Genomic DNA, 15,000 nt, shown 5'->3' with positions numbered 1-15,000 from the left:
GTGTGTGTGTGTGTGTGTAAGAGAGAGAGAGAGAGAGAGAGAGAGAGAGAATGTGTGTGTGTGTGTGTGTGTTTGTGCGCGCGCGCGTGCATTCGTGAGTGAGTGAAGTGAAGTGAAGAGAAATGATGGGAAAGGCAAAAAATCAAACAAACAAAATCGAAAAATCAGAGAGAGAGAGAGAGAGAGAGAACGGGATCGAGATGATAACGGTTCCGTTGTGTTTGTCAATTGTCTGACTCGTGTGGCGTTGACGTATGAGTGTTTTGTCCCGCCACAAGGCACACTTGAAACCGTCACACACACACACACACACACACACACAGAGATAAACTAGGAGGGAGAGAGAGAGAGATACAGATTGACCGATACAAAGACAGAAAGAGAGAGAAAGAGGGGAAAAAAGAGACAGAGACAGAGAGACAGAGATGTTGACAAACAGGTTTCCGTCCAAACCGAAAGATAGAGATAGCGTTTCCAGATAAGGAATGAAAATCAAGGACCAAACAGCTCTTGGTCTAAAGGTCAAATTGAAGTGCTGTTTTGTTTGTTGGCTTGTGTGTGTGTGTGTGTGTGTGTGCGTGCGTGCGTGCGTGCGCGCGCACGTGTGTGTCTGTGTGAAATCGGGGGAGGGGAGGGTTGGGGAGGAAGGAGTTGGAAGGGTTGTAAATAGGGAGGGAGGATGCTCTTGGATGGGAGATGGAGTGGGCGTGGAACGGGTGTTGAAGCTGATTCTCTCGTCTTGAAGAATCCAACAATGGTCTGTTCTTACGTATCGAAGGATTAGACTGGTAAATCGATTAGTAAGTGCTGCTCGAGAGGGGGTTTGGAAAGGCGAAGAGATGGGGGTGGTGTCATATGCCATAGATTGCAAATCGACATCAGTGTTCAAACATTCTTTGTTGTCAGCATGAAATATTGTCAGAACACAAAGAAAGAGAGAGAGAGAGAGAGAGAGAGAGAGAAGACAAGACAAAGATTTTAATGTCCATTCAGCGTTACAACACCCTTCAGACAAGGGGGCAAGAAAAACACGCATTCTTGTGAACACCGCAAGAAATTTGCATGAACTATAAACACTGACGCGCACGCACGCTTTCAGACAGAAACAAATTCATTCACGCACGCTCACTCTCGCGCAAGGTCGCGAGCTCCAAGTCGCAACCATCCCTCTCTGAGCCCCGCTCCCCCCCCCCCCACCCACCCCCACCCCCACACACCCTTCCCACCCTAGATCGTCACACACACACACACACACACACACACCTCACTCACACATCCCACATACCCACCCATCCTCCTCACCACAATCACACACACACGCACACACATACACGCGCGCGGACAAAGGATCATCTTGAGACGAATTCCTAGAACGCAAAATGCTGTCACATTTAACAATTTCCATTTTCTTTTTTTCTTATTTGCATTGCTTTCGCAATGAATCCGATAGAGAGAGAGAGAGAGAGAGAGAGAGAGAGAGAGAGAGAGAGAGAGGGAGAGAGAGAAGAAGAAAGAAAGAGCAACTAGACACACAGAGAAAGATTTTTTTTTCCTTTTTTTTGTCTTCGAGATGAAAACGTGCGATCAAAAATTAAGAGAGAGAGAGAAAGACAGACAGGCAGACAGAGACATAGATAGAAGAACAATGAGACATAGACAGAGAGACAGAGACATACATACACCATCAGACAACAAGACAGAAAAAAAGAAAAAGACCGAAAAAGAGAGACAGTGTTGTCATGGTGACCTCAGTTTCGATACCCCTCCACTTCCGTGTTTGGGGTGAGTCCTGTTATGTCTTCAGTGTCAGCAGATTCATGGGGGGAGGTGGAGGTGGGTGGGGAGGAGGGGGGCTGTTGTTGGAGGGACGCGATGGCGGTCTCCACTCTGGGATGGACGCTCACTCCGTCTGGCAACGCGACTTAACCATTATTCTCGTCAGTATGGGGCTTAGCAGGTTGTGTCCTAAGTACGTTAAATCAGAACAGGAACCACTGAACACCACCGAAGCGACTCAGCAGCAGTGCAGGGTCTCCTCTGGTGTGTGGCCTCCTGGCGACCTAACATCGACGGTTCCCTGCGGATTGCCAGTGCTGGGACTATAACAGAGGAACCCTTGTGTGACAGTGTATGATAGGACTCGGAATGAGTGGCATGGGAGTAATGCCACTGAAACGGTGCAGATGATGGGGCAGCAAAAAAGAAAAGGAAAAAAAAACAAAACAAAGAAGAAGAGAAAGACGGAAACAGAAAGAAAGACCGAGACAGGAAGAAAGAGATAGAGAGCGACACAGAAAGAGAAACACAACAACAGAGATAGAGACCGACCGACAGACAGACTGACAAACAGAAGCAGACATGCAGGAAACAGAAGCCGTCAGATCAAGCCTTCTTCACTGGAAAATATCCGGTCACGCAAGACCAGCGTCACTGTTTTAGGTGGATAAAATAGAAGGCCATCGATTTTCTTTTCACCTTCCCACCAGTTCGATTTATACCCCTTGCTCATGCCAAGTGGGCGTCAGCTCTGGTATCCTGGAGAAACTGCCAAAGGTATTCAGATGGATCAGTTCTGGCTGTGTGGCGCATATTTATGAGGTTTTTTTTTTTTTTGGGGGGGGGGGGGGTGTTTTTTTTGTTTGTTTTTTTTTTTTTTGGGGGGGGCGGGGGCGGGGGGGGCGTGGGGGAGGGGTTACGGAGGGTGGTGTAAATGAATGTCGATGCGGGTCTCTCTCATAGGTTGTATGTTTGTTTTTCGTTGCAGAAATCAATAACTGCAGATTGAAACAGAAAGAAAGGAATGCGAAAAAAGAGAAAACAAAATTTCCAAGGAGCGTAAAATGAGAACTGTTGGTGATGAATTTTGTTTGAAAATGTCTTAAAATTGTTGTAATTCGAAATATATTGATACCGTACCGCATAAATATCGATCGCATTTGTCAATGTTCGGTTTATGCAATTCACTTCGTGCTGAAAAGAAAATACGATTTAAGTAAATTCATAAAACTGGAAAAGGTTTTGTAACTATTAGTTACATCTGAATCAGAATTAGAATACCTTTATCATCTCGTAGAGAAATTACGTACTTGTCAACATGTTCAAGTTAGAATTCGTTTTGTTCCAAATCATCATCATCATCATCATCATTATAATAATAATAATAATAATAATTATTATTATTATTTTCAGTAGTAGTAGCAGTAGCAGTATCATTATGATGTACTTGTGTGTATGTGCGTGCGTGTGTGCGTGTGTGTGTATGTGTGTGTGTGTGCGTGTGTCTGTATGTCTTGCTTGGTCCATTGACATTGTTGGACTGAAGAAGAAGAAGGAAGAGGAGAAGGAGAAGAAGAATAGAGTGTTGTGACAAACAATATAACACAACACAACACAATGCAGTACAATATGTCAGTGAGAGCCAGCGTGACTTGAAATCGGGAAAAAAATGGTCACAGTAGCCTATTAGAAAAGGTGAAAAACAACAGCAACATATAGAAAAGCAAACAAACAAGAAACAACAACAACACACACACACACACACACACACACACACACACACACTGCACTGCCATTTTTCTTCTTTTTTTTTATGAAACGTCGGACCTCCTGCAAAAGACAGAAAGAATGATGGCTTTTCGTCAAAATTCAAAAAGTTTCGCAAACGCTTAAGAAACATTGAGCTGAACGGCCGTTACTTGTCTCCAAGATGGGCAGACACATTAGCGCTTGTCTGTTGTTCGATGAAACCATGGCTGCCAACAAACTGTAACGTCTATTTTTGGTTTTATATATATATATATATATATATATATATATATATATAAAAATATATATATATATATATATATATATATAGAGAGAGAGAGAGAGAGAGAGAGAAGAAAGAGTGTGTCTGATGAACGTCCAATTAACGTGAAGAAGGAGACATTGAAGTCATGTTGAGTTATCTTTCTTTCTGTTGGGATTGGTTTATGGACGGTCACAACAGGTGTTGTGCCGTGTCTTCTTTGTCAGTGTCGTGTTCCTGCTTGTTATTGTTGTTGCTGTTACTGTTGTTGGTCTCTTTGTTCTTCTTAATTTCCTTGTTCTTGTTTGTTGTTGTTATTGTTATTGTTGTTCCTCCTTCTCCTCTTCTTGTTCTTTTTCAAAAATCATCATCACCATCATCATCATCTTCTTCTTCTTCAAAAATCATCATCTTCTTCTTCTTCTTGTTCGTTCGTTTATTTATTTATGTTCATCTGAGATGATGATATTAGACTGAAAATAAATGATATTATTATTGTTATTATTATTTGGATTATTATCATTCCTATCATAATGATGATTGTTAGTATTAATTAGAAATCGACATTTCTGTATATTCGAATGAAAAGGGGGGGGGGCGGTTGAGGTGGGGGATGGGGGGGGGCAATGGGGGAGGGGACTAAGAAAGGAAGAGACAGACAGACAGACAGACAGAGAGAGTGAGAGAACAGGAAAAGATAAAGTACAAAATCTAAAATGGAGAGAGTGAGTGTCATTGATTGGAGAAAGAAAAAACATAATATTGGAAGGGTGTGTGTGAGAGGCGGGACGGGGGAAGTGGGATTAGGACCAAAAAAATCAAATATTGTATGCACTACTTCTGTAGATTATTTTTTGAAAAGTGGTTCATGTGGACTATTTAACACATAACTAGCTAACTTTAATAAAGAACAGTTTGAAATATATAACTTTTTTCAAAAAAAAAAAAAAAAAAAAAATTGAAATTGGTAACACGTGTTCCGTAATTTCTGGAGGCAAAAAAGGTTTCATTACTAAACAGCGGGTTAAAACGTGCTCTACCGTTAAACGTCCCTTGCAAATGCATTCAATATTTTCACAATATTTTGTGCATGGGGCATTTAGTAATAACCTAAATGCCATGCTCTTAACAGCCCTGCCAGTTCTTTTAGCATTTAATAAGGCAGAAGTGTTAACGTCTAAAGACACAAAGGAATTTTGCATATCTCTTTCAACAATATCACATTTCTTCTTCTTCTTCTTCTTCTTCTTCAAAAATCATCATCATCATCTTCTTCTTCTTCTTCAAAAATCATAATCATCATCATCATCATCTTCTTTTTCAAAAAATCATAATCATCATCATCATCATCATCATCATCATCATCATATTATCTTCTTCTTCTTCTTCTTCTTCTTCTTCTTCTTCTTCAAAAATCATCACCTTCTTCTTTATCTTCTTCTTCTTTATCTTTTTCCAACCCCGTATGTTTTTTTGTCCTGTTATATATATTGCTCTCTCTGTCCCTCTTTCTCTATGTCCCTCTGTCTGTGTGTCTCTCTTTGTCTCTCTGCCCCTCGATCTCTATAGGCCTGTCTGTCTTCCTGTCTGTCTCTTTTCTTTCTGTCTTTTTTTTTCTTTTCCCCGGACTTTCTTGGGTCGACCACCGGTTTATTTTGTATGTGAATTCATTATAACAATTCAGAGTAGATGGAAAAGAAAGGGGGAAAAAACAAAGAAAGAAAAAAATGAATACAGTGTACATTAACAATAACATCGTCATCATAAGTCATTATACTTATATTGTTCTATCAATTTGGTCAAGGTGGACACATTTTCATCATGTGTAACAGTGCAGTTTTATAACATATAATAGACATTATACCTGGCATCGGCATAGAGTTATGGACACTTTGCTTAGCTAACGTAATGTGGAAAGAACACAACCCACGCATGGGATATCTTATGTATGAATACATTTCCTCTAGTTTTCTATACGTGACTATATAAAACACCCATTACACAGTCATGTTAAACATTATTACTGCAGACACATAAGCGCACATGAATACACACATGCATATATTATTTACATTCTCGCATACTTACACATTCACGTACATCTGTTCAAGTTTAAAAAAAAAAATATATCATTGAGCCTTCATTATTAGTGTGCATTTTGATCTTTCATAACAACATTTTGTTATGGGTTATTGTTTTCAAGAACTTTTATATATGGACACCATTTTCTCATAAATACAACGCTTAACATTTCCGTTGAATGCATATATCTTTCTACTTTACAACTATTTCTTAAATCATTCAGAAAGTGCTCTATACATGGTTTAATCTTATTTATTCTGCATTTATAAACAAAATATTTTGCAACAAGAATAATATAGTTGAAAGTTTCATTTATTTTTGTAATTTCATCATTTCCACATAGAACTAATTCTATGTTTAACTTAACGTTTGAGCAAGTATCACATCTTTCTTTTAAACGTTCTCTAATTCCTTCCAAAATAATTGACAGAACTTGCAAAACCATAGATAATGTTGTACTGAATCTATTTCATTTTTACAGAAATTGCACTTGTCACTGTTTGTAATACCCATTGTCTTCATATTTTTGTTTGTAACTAAAATGTTGTGACAAATTCTAATTTGAAACCACTTCAATTTTATCTCTTTTACTTTTTTTTTTATTTGCTTCATGGTGGTTACCCAATTAACGATGATATCTAATTTTTGCTCCAACTTAACAAAAGAATTTATATTGTAAATAAAGAGTGGTTCAAGAAGTATATCATAATATATTTGCGAGCCTTTCATAGTAGAGGATATCAAGTGTAGTGTTTTGGATTGTTCATTGCAGGTTTTATCACTTAGATAAATATTATGTGTAATTAAGTAACTTTTTATCGAATATATCAATCCCATAAACACTAAATAATTTTCATTAATATTATATTTTTCTGTAAAGCACGTGTAACTAAGGAAGCACCCATTCTCATCAACAACATCTCTAACCAGATAATTTTATACATTCTTGTTTGTCCAACATTTGTAGTGGATTGTGTTGTTACCAACTCTAAATTTGTCGTTATAAAAGAGGGGCTCTGCAAGTACCTCGTGTGGCTCTTTTAATTCTATTTGTTTCGTAAAATTCGTGTATGCCTGAAAAAACATATTTCCAAAATTGGTTACATTCGATAGTTAGAAACTTTCTTGAACCATACAGATGTAGTGAGTAAATTTCTTGACATTTTATATAAGTAAGATTCTCTTCCACTTTGGTGTTCCTGTGTATAATTTCCTCATCCTTGTTATCTTAAGAGCATGTATAAACTTTTCTATGTCTGGTATACCAATTCCTCCATTTGCAACATTATGTATCGAGTATTTTCTTTTAATTTTATCTGTTTGTTTGTTTTTTTTATCCCATACGAATTCATAGCATAGTCTCTGTAATTCTTTTATTTCTTTGTCTGGAGGGTTTGGAAGAAGAATCCATAAGTATATTAGCTTTGAAAGTATGAGAGATTTAAGAATAGCAATTCTACCGAGGGGTGTGCATATACGCTTTGACAAAATCTTTTTTTTTTTTTTTTTTTTGCTTCTGTTATTTTGTCCCTTGTATCCACTTCAGTTATTTTTAACAGATCGTTTAAAAGCCATATACCTAAAATCTTGAATTTGGGGGGGTTCCATTTCATATTCTTTTCTGGGAGATATTTCCTTTTCGAATTTTTCATACACCCTAACCAAACATTTAGAGTTTTGTCATAATTTAACTTCAGACCTGAAAATTCTTCAATCTATTTAGTGTTTCGAATAATTTCTCATACGATTCTTTATCTCCATCTAACGTAAATGTTGTGTCGTCAGCAAACTGACTAATTTTAAATTCGGTGTTCAATATGCTAATGCCTTTAATACCCTCATCTTCTCTTATCTTGCATGCCATAATCTCAGAGCACAATACAAATAGGTATGGCAAAATCGGGTCTCCCTGGCGGCACCCCCTTTGTACTCTGAAACTCTGGGATACCTTACCATTTACATATCTTTATATTTCTATAAAAAGTGCTTACCCATTTACATATATATATATATATATATATATATATATATATATATATATATATATATATATATATATATATATATATATATATATTGAAACTAGTAAGCCTGAAATGTCTTCTTTTTCTAAGTAATGCATGATGTCATACAGTATTCTTAAGTTATCACCAATGTATCTACCGGGAATGAAACCTGTCTGATCTTCATTTATTAACTTAGGCAGGACTGACTTAATTCTACTAGCAATACATGCTGATCCTATCTTATAAATAACGTTTAACAAGGATATAGGCCTCCAGTTTTTAAATATTCCCTTGGTTTATCCCCTTTTGGCAGGCATGTAATTAATCCTTCTTTCCGTGTTGTTGACATTTCTCCACTTATAAATCCTTCATTCAGTGATCTCACAACAAAATCACTAATGTCCTTCCAAAACAATTTGAAAAAAATTACAGTCATTCCCTGGACTCTCGTCGTTTTGCATTCGCCTAATAGCATCTGTGGCTTCTTGTCTTGTAATTAATCCTTCTTGTTGTTTTGATTCTGTCTCATCAAGTCTGGGTAAGCTGTTTACATAATCACTAATATCTAAATCTTTTACATTCTATTCTTTGTATATGTCTTCATAATAATGTCTTGTCCTCTTTAGTATTTCATCTGTTTCTGTCAGTATATTACCTTGATCTGTAAATAACTTTAACATGTGTTTGCTGATAAAGTGACGTTTTTCAAGATTGCAAAAATATTTACTTACTTTTTCACCTTGAGATGCCCATCTTGCTTTAGATCTTAAAGCTACCCCTTCCATTTTCAATGTCCTTAATTGTATGAGCTCTTCTGTCTTCTCCTGCAATTTTGTTGCTTTTTCTTTCTTATTCCAAAAGTTATAGTTTTTGCTCTTATCTCCATTATCAACACATCTAAAAAGAGCTGGATGCTTATAGTAAACTGAATTTCATCATTCGGGATATTACATATATTTTTCTCGTGCGTAAGGTAATACTGCATACTGCTCCTTTATTTTCTCTATTGTTTCTTTCACTGACTTAATATAATCACTGTCTCGAAGTAAAGATGAGTTAAATTTCCAAAAAGGTTTTCTTTTGGGTTCTGTATTAAATACTAAGTCAACTTTGACTAAAGAGTGGTCACTTGTATAACCGTACAAAATATCAGCGTCTTTAACATCAGTAACCAGGTTATCTGAGATCAAGAAGAAGTCAAGACGGCTTTGTTGTAAGGGAGTTGGTCTCCTCCAAGTGTATCTTAAGACTTCAGTATTGAGTTCCCTCCATAAATCTACTAACTGTAAATCATCTATCATCTTTAAAACTCTTTCTTGTGCTCCCTGATTATTCACATGCTTATAATTGTAGTAGTCTACGTTGGGATTCATGACTAAGTTCCGATCCCCTCCCATTATGACGTTAGAAATTTCTTGTTCTTCAACTGTTTTCTGAATTTCTTCAAAAAATATAGCGTCATCTCTGTTAGGGCCATAAAGGTTTACCAATAGAATTTCGATATCAAATACGTTTAAGACCAAAATGATATAATTACCATGAGTATCTGTAATGTTTTTGTTTTTTGTTGTTGTTTTTTTTGGTTTTTTTTAACTGAAAGTTGTTATTCAGCAAGATAGCTACTCCTCGTGACCTAGAATTATTAGATGAAAAAATACATTCATAACCCCATTCAGCCCTTATTTTTTTCTCCATCTTTTTTGTAAAGTGTGTATCTTGTAAAAAAAATAGACTGAATATTGTCTTTGTCTTAAGTATTGTAAAACATCTGTCCTTTTTTGAAAAGCACCTAGCCCCTGGCAATTTAAGGATGATATTTTTAGACTATTCATGAGTGAATTGTATGTTGGACCACACATGTTGCACCATTAATATTTAAAAAAACAAAGTTTTCCACCTGTACCATTTTTTCTTATCTAAGAAATAAAAAAAGAACAAGAACGATAATGAATTCCTTGTTTTTTTACAAACTGAAGCATCAGACACTCAAATATTTGGTGTCTTTGTTCTCTTTTTATCTTGCTGGCTTTTTTCCCTCTCTCCATCTGTCTACTTGGGACGATACAATATTCTACAAGGAAAGCTGGGAAAAGACGCTGGGGTCAAAATTCAAGTCGGGGGAGATCGATGTTCTGTGCAGTAATCCAACCTGACAGCTCATCTTCGCATTGTGGTAACCAAGCCAAGCAAGAACAGTCACATCATATATGCAACGGAATAACATACATCTGGTTGAACTGGCTTGCTAGCAACCGAGTGGACGTGTGTGTGTGTGTGTGTGTGTGTGTGTGTGTGTGTGTGTGAAGGAGGGTTGGATTTGTATGTCTTGGTGAGGGGTGTGTGCGTGTGCATGTGAGAGTTTGTGTATATGTGTTTAAAAATGTAAATGCTTGTCTTTATAATAATGAACATGTGTACGTGATTGCGTACGTGTGTGTGTGTGTGTGTGTGTGTGTGTGTGTGTGTGTGTGTGCGTGCGTGCGTTTATACACACACACACACACACACACACACACACACACACACACACATATATATATATATATATATATATATATATATATATATATATATATATATATATATATAAACATGAAGCCATTCAGTTGGCAGACAGTAAGCTCGCCCGAAAATGTACAAAGAATATATCCCGACTTTGCCAGGAAATACAACAAAAAATAAACCGACAAACTGCAGAATGTGTTCCAGCAATTCTTGCTGGTTATGAACTCTGTCTCTGAAGTTTCCCAGCCTGTTTGAATCTAGGCGTAAAAAGCGAAAGCTTTGAGTGGTACACACAAACAAATAAAACAGAAAGAGGCGTCACCTGATTTGGTTTCATTCAATTACATTACACAGCATCCGTCTGCCTCGTTGTGTACAACAAGCTGCTGGCGTTACACCTGTTGGCACCTGAGTCTTGGACTGCAGAGCAACTTGTGCTCTCATCATTGAGAACACAGACTTCGTCATTTTCGGACTCCGAAGGACTACCATGAAGAACAAATACATGCTTCATCGTGGAAGACAAAAGCAGAAGCTGAACATCATGCTCTGGGTGTGTCTTATTAAATAATCATTCTGTTTTGCTGCTCTTTTATGAGGCTTCTGTGTTTTTGGTTCAGAACCGAGCCACTTTTCTTTTAATTCCACAGTAAAAATTCAATATCCGATCTTTGTTTTGATTAATCAAGACTCTGAGATGGATCTGATAGGCCGATATAAATCATTATTGCAACAGACTATATGTGTACGTGTGTTGAGTTCTTTGAAGTCTAAACTAGCTGTTGCTGTGTTTAAGCTTAAAGAGAAGTAAATGCAATCCACACCAAAGACACTCTTCTATTTTAACCATCTGGACACACACACACACACACACACACACACACACACACACACACACAGAGAGAGAGAGAGAGAGAGAGAGAGAGAGAGAGAGTATCCCTCAAAGTCTGAATCAGACCTGGCGAATGTATAAATAGATATGAAAAAAATAAACAAATAAACAAATAGATAAACAGATAATTGAATAAATAAATAAATAAATAGATAATACAAACACGCGGAGAAAAAACTTGCAAAGGTATTCAACAGAACTATAAGATACGCTTCCACTAAAACATCTAAACCGGCACAAGCGAAACAAAAAAATCCAAACAAACAAAATCAAAAGAAACATAAATGACTTGAAACAATAAAATCTACAGCAAAGAGAGCTCCAAGATATTCTTTCACAAAAGCTGTTTGTACTGAGCACACTGCCGCGGATTGCTTATCATCTGCAAGGGGTGGGGGCATCCATTTGCCGCAATGGGAGATAATCTGCGGATGATCAATGAGCTTATTATATTAATTGCTGCAGATGTATGACCTGAACCCCCCCGCCCCCCACCCACCCACCCCTTACCCCTTCGCCCTCTTCATTCATCACGTGGGGTGAGAATGGACACGTAAGATAAAGAGTGAAAAGACACATATCACCTGCACAATGCAGTCTCTTTTTTTATGTGTACCTTTTAGGCTTTGGGAGCGGATAGGTAAAGAGCAAACCACGCACAGGAGTATCCTTTGTCCAGAGGATATGGGTAAAGATAAGAGAGTGAGACATGTCTGTCTTTTAGATTCAAAGCTGCTATTCTATTTTACAACCTACTTGAGTTTTTATATATATATAATTTCTCCGTTTGTAGCTTTCTGTTATAAACTCAACAGCCATATTTCATTTCTATCGTCCTACCTCTATTCTATTCCCATTGGGGAAACAAAGAAAATGGTAATGGACAAATCAAAATCAAATCGAAATTCAAAAGCCAAACTTACATTGTTTTCCACTCAAACAAAAGATCCAGATACATAAAGAGAGAAAGGGAGGGAAAGAGATGTGGTTGAGGAATGGGGGGGGGGAGGGGGGGGGCGTGGGGGGGGGGAAGACGAACAGACAAAGAGATACAAGGCAAAAGCAGATAGATAGTATATATATAGACAGAGACGGAGACAGAAAGAGCAAAACGACAACAACACAGGAACAGAGGCGAACATAAACAGACATGCAATTACAGTAACAAACAGAACGAGAGAGAGAGAGGCATACAGAATCGAAAGGAAACACTCACAAAAACCAGCTAGAAAGTAAGAAATGGAAGGATCATAAAAAGTTGTTTTTTTTTTAAAGAGAGCGACCGGGTGGTCAGATCAAGCATATGTACACATAAACAAGTCAACAACGACAGCAACAAACCATCACAGCACTCCTCACCCCAAGACACCATATGCCACAGCTTCATCTACTCCAACACCGTCAGCAGCATCAACTTATCTCCAACTTCACACAATGACTGCAGATAGCTATGGATGCTCAGGGGCATCAATGAAAATAATATAAATGAATATAACATGATCAAATGAAGTATAATAAATTTAATTTATAGAGGAAACCAAAACAATACTTGCGTATGCATACGAAATGAATAAAGATTGAGGTTAAAGGTCTCAAAGCAGGCATCGGGACAGTGAGTATCAGTATCAGTATCAGTAGCTCAAGGAGGCGTCACTGCGTTCGGTCAAATCCATATACGCTACACCACATCTGCCAAGCAGATGCCTGACCAGCAGCGTAACCCAACGAGCTTAGTCAGGCCTTGAGAAAAAAAAAGAAGTAAAAAATAACGAAAATTAAATGAAAAAATAAAATAATAGATAATGAATGAATATAATAATAATAATAATAATAATAATAATAATAATAAATGATAACAATAAATGATAATAATAATAATAATAATAATAATAATAATAATAATAATAATAAAAAATAAAAAAAATAAAATATAGATAAATACATAAAAATACTACTACTACTACTACTACTACTACTAATATTTAAAAGGCGCAAAATCTTGATTAATTCAACTCTAGGCGCGTGCATGCGCGCCCGCACACACACACACACACACACACACACACACACACACACACACACAAAAAAAAACCTGTGTGGGGCAATGAATTCACATGCACTGTTACCAGGGCTCGGCATAGTAAGGCGGGGCCCAATCCTCTCCTCTCCTATTGTATTTTCCTTAACCTTCCCAAGTCGATTTCAGCTACCCACGCACACCTGCGTAGAGAGAATAAAATTGGAGTAAAGTGCCTTTTCCGGCCCAAGAACACAACAGAATGTCAAGGTATGGCCTCGAACCAGGATCACCGGTCAATACTGGACTGGAAGTTCAAGGCCTCATCGATTCTGCCACGGCACGTAGAAGACTGGTGTTCTCCAAATTTAAATACGGCAGATGTAAGAACCTTCAACTTATAATTATTCGAAACAGAGCTACACCTTAGAAATCTGGAAGGATCATGAAAAGAAAGAGAGAGAGAATCCAGTTTTCTCTTTCAGACGCTGCAATTGTGTGCGGAACCATTGTGTGTGTGTGTGTTTTGTGTGTGTGTACGTGGGGGGAGGAGGAGGGGGGTGCTTGCGTGCGTGCGTGTGTGTGTGTGTATGTGTGTTGCATGACCTGGAAAACGCTGGATAATGTCAACGCCACATGCAAGAACATAAAGACAAATAAAAAGAATAAAAGGCAAAATATAGCAGAAAGAAAGGAGGAAAATGATCATGGAAGAAAAAAAAACAACAACAAAAAACAAGAGAAAAAATTAAATAAAATGAAGTCTTTCATGGATGCTGAGACAGCCCTGCACATTTGCAAAACTTGAACGCATCCTCTGATTTCTCCTTGGAAATAAAAAAAGAGGAAAAAAACAAAAGGATGACAAAATGAAAGCTACATCCTCTTCTCGGTACTCTGTTCTCACGCTGCATCAAACAACTCTGCACATCAACATACCTTAAGACTCCGCTCAGAGGACTGCTAGCGGGCTGGCTGCTGACAACTTTGAATGCTCCGGTAAGCAACGAAAAACAGGCTGTCGTCCTGAAGCAGGCAGAAGACCAAGGAGAACAAGAAGGTGAGGGATGCGCTATGTTCTTCACACCTTTAAACATGCACTTTATGAAACCACATCTCGCCATCGACATAAGATGTTCTCACCGCAACAAGCGTTTTTAGAAAGAAGATAGCAGACTATCGGAGTATCAGCAGGCGGTGCGAATCATGATGCGCAGGTAAGCGGTGGGGGGAAGATTAGCCCGTAAAGTGAAAGAAGAAGAGGAGCAAGAAATGCACGCAACAGTTGCACATATTGGCAGTGGAAAGAAGAAGGGGACGAAGACGCAGTGGTGCACACAACACTCTTTCATCCTTTCCGCTGGTAAACCTGAAGAAAAGAAGAAGCAAGAGAAGGTAAAAAAAAAAAAAAAAAAAAAAAAAACCTAGCAGACGTAACCACTATCTATTTTAAGCTCATAGTGACGTGGTTTCTTCTGCAAGTGCAAGCACTGGTGGCAGAACGTGCCGCTGTCTTTGTGTGTGTGTGTGTGTGTGTGTGTGTGTGTTTGTAGACATGTGGAAACTTATCTTGGGGTGAATTGGTGGTGAATGGAGAGTATGGAGAGACTGAGTGGGGTGGTGGTACGGGTGTTTGAAGGGTATGCTGCACGGGGTGTATGTGTGGGCGGGGGAGGAGGAATAGAAGATAGAAGGGATGAGAGTGATAGAA

General features: G+C 38.0%; 1 protein-coding gene across 1 annotated transcript in view; it reads right to left on the bottom strand.

The window, feature by feature from the left end:
• The window catches only part of LOC143293567 (uncharacterized), a 74,102-nt gene extending 59,549 nt beyond the window's left edge, over positions 1-14,553 (bottom strand). Inside the window, exon 1 of the mRNA XM_076604545.1 lies at positions 14,229-14,553. The gene's annotated coding sequence lies outside the window, so the exon portion shown is untranslated. The remainder of the gene's footprint in view (positions 1-14,228) is intronic.
• Between the last annotated feature and the right edge of the window lie 447 nt (positions 14,554-15,000).

Source organism: Babylonia areolata, chromosome 19, assembly GCF_041734735.1.
Source record: "Babylonia areolata isolate BAREFJ2019XMU chromosome 19, ASM4173473v1, whole genome shotgun sequence".
Classification (NCBI taxonomy): Eukaryota; Metazoa; Mollusca; class Gastropoda; order Neogastropoda; family Buccinidae; genus Babylonia; species Babylonia areolata.
Note: the sequence above shows the minus strand (reverse complement) of the source record. Positions and strands in the feature narration are given on the sequence as shown.